This window comes from Meleagris gallopavo, chromosome Z (assembly GCF_000146605.3).
Source record: "Meleagris gallopavo isolate NT-WF06-2002-E0010 breed Aviagen turkey brand Nicholas breeding stock chromosome Z, Turkey_5.1, whole genome shotgun sequence".
Lineage (NCBI taxonomy): Eukaryota > Metazoa > Chordata > Aves > Galliformes > Phasianidae > Meleagris > Meleagris gallopavo.
The window spans coordinates 21223171-21226164 of record NC_015041.2 but is presented as its reverse complement, the minus strand read 5'-3'; positions in this window follow the sequence as shown (position 1 = coordinate 21226164).

Here is a 2994-nt window from a genome sequence, read left to right as displayed (position 1 = left end):
CCATGATTTAGAGTGTTGAGGCCCTGGCACAGGCTGCTCACAGAAGCTGTGGATGCCCATCCCTGCAGGTGCTCAAGGCCAAGCTGGATGGGGCCCTGGGCAGCCTGATCTGATGGGTGGCAGCCCTGAATATGGTGGAGGATTAGAAATAAGTGATCTTTAAGGTCCCTTTCAACCCAAGATATTCTATGATACTATGATATGGTATCACAAAGAGTTGGCCTGATACAACTGAGGGATAGTTCTAGAAGAGTGGAAAGGAAGGAGATACACAACTGGGGAGATCATGGATGTGTAATACTGACTTACTACAAAAAGAATAAAATATATTCAATAGGTGAAATGGCAACAGCCACCACAGAGTTCCAATGCAAAGTAAGAAGTGGTAGGACTTGCATTTTAACAAGCATTGTTTGATATTTAAATGCAAGGTTGGTGGAGGTAAGACAGAAACAGTAAGAAGCTGACAGGGAAGGAAAAAGGAAATAAACCAGATTAAAAAAAACCTGCAGGTATAATAGGCCTAAGAAAAAGCAAAGGGGTAGAGACTGTGGGCAATGTATAATCTGGGAAGAAAAATAAAAAGCACAAAACTTTGAATAGAGAAATTGCCTCAGTAAGTAAACAGGACTGCAACAAAAAAACACTGTCTCTGATAAAGATATTTCCTACTAAAGGAAAAAATGCTAAATACTGGCTAATCTCTTAAATCCAAGGCTGGATGAGTGTATTGGAACAGAATCCCCACGTGTTTCTATCATCCCCCCAAAAATTGCAGTGAGCTGATACTGCACAAACTTCCCAGCAGATGGCAGTCTTGCATATACATCACTGCAAGTTAAATGCCAATAGTCAAATAAGGGATTTTGTAGCACAACAAAAACGATAGTTTGGATACGAAGCAAAACCAGATGCAATTTTTTCTTCCTTAAAGACATTCTGTGAATTTCCTGACACAAAGTTGATTAGGACCCTACTGAATAATTTGTAATAGAGTGTAATAGAGATCAACTTAATCATGAGTATAGTGTCTATCAAAGAATATTCAGTAAAAACAGTTGAATACAAAGACTATAGATATGTTAAAAATCTCACTCCCGAAACAGGAATATTTTCTTGTGAATTTATAAAAATGGTGTGCACACTAAATTAGAAATTCTATTATCATCCCTCCACTTTGATTTAATCACAGCCCATCCTGTCATCTCCACAAGGAACAAACAATCAGCAAAATAACAACAGAGTTGTTATAGAATCACCCAGATTGGAAAAGATCTTAAAGATTATCGAGTCCAACCACAACCTAGCCATACTACCCTAACTGACAACCCTCCGCTAAATCATGTCCCTGAGCACCACATCCAAACAGTTTTTAAACATATCCAGGGAAGGTGACTCAACAACCTCCCTGGGGAGCCTATTCCAGTGCTTAACGACCCTTTCTGTAAAGAAGTGCTTCCTGATATCCAACCTAAACTTACCCTGGTGCAACTTGAGGCCATTTCCCCTCGTCCTGTCACCTGTCACCAGTGAGAAGAGACCAACCCCACTCTTACTGCAAATCACCTTTCAGATATTGGAAGAGAGCAATAAGGTCTCCTCTCAGTCTCCTCTTCCCCAGACTAAACAGTACCTTCAGCAAAGAAGGCATTAAGCACCTTAGTATTATTCTGATCCTTGGTCACCAAGTTGCCCTTAGCATCCAACAAGGGATGGAGATTCTCCCTAGCCCTCCTCTTGCTGTTGATGTATTTCTAAAAATATTTATTCTTTTCCTTCACCTGAGTGGCCAAGCTCAATTCTAGCTGGGTTTTGGCTTTTCTAATCTTTTCCTTGTAGAGTTTCACTACATACCTGTAGCTTAAGAAGAATTAAGAATAAGCCTGACAAAAACATCTAGAACAATACTACCTCCTCAGCTTTTGATAAAATGATTTTTTCCATTGAAATCATGAGGAAACAGGTTTACTGTTGTGCTACAATAGATTGTGAAAAAATACCAATTTAAGCTTTTAAGAATTTTTCATGTTACTTATCACAAATAAAATGAATGGTCTCTACGTACCTGAAGATGATGCATACACTAAGCTTTGTAAACACAAAGAACTACAAGATTTTATTGGAAATTTAATCATAGAATCATAGAATCACAAGGTTGGAAATGACCTTTAAGATCATCTAGTCCAACCACTGCTACCACAAGCTACTAATGCATATCCTGCAGCTCCTCGTCCAGACACTCTTGAACACTGCCAGGGATGATGACTCCACGACCTCTCTGGGCAGGCCATTCCAGTACTTGACCACTCTCTAAGAGAAGAAGTTTTTCCTCGTGTCTAACCTAAACCTCCTCTGATACAACTTGCAGCCATTTCCCCGGGTCCTGTTTGTTGCCTGGGAGAAGAGGTCAAACCCCTCTTCACCCCAGTCTCCCTTCAGGAAGCTGTAGAGTGCAATGAGGTCTCCACTGAGACTCCTCTTCTCCAGACTAAACAATCCCAGCTCCCTCAGCCACTCCTCATAAGACTTGTGCTCCAGACCCCTCACCAGTTTCGTTGCCCTTCTCTGGACACGTTCCAGGGCCTCAATCTTTCCTGTAGTGAGGGGCCCAAAACTGAACACAGTGCTCAAGGTGTGGCCTCACCAGTGCTGAGTACAGGGGGATGATGACCTCCCTGCTCTTGCTGGCCACACTATTTCCAGTGCAGGCCAGGATGCCGTTGGCCCTCTCAGCCACCTGGGCACACTGTCAGCTCATGTTCAGCTGAGCATCAACCAACACCCCCAGGTCTCTTTCTTCTTCACAATCATCTAGCCACTCATCCCCAAGCCTATAATGTTGCTTGGGGTTGTTGCGGCCAAAGTGCAGGACCCAACACTTTGCCTTGTTGAACCTCATCCCATTCATCTCAGCCCAGCGATCCACCTTATCTAGATCCCTTTATTGGGCCTCCCTACCCTCAGGCAGATCCACACCACCTCCCAACTTGGTGT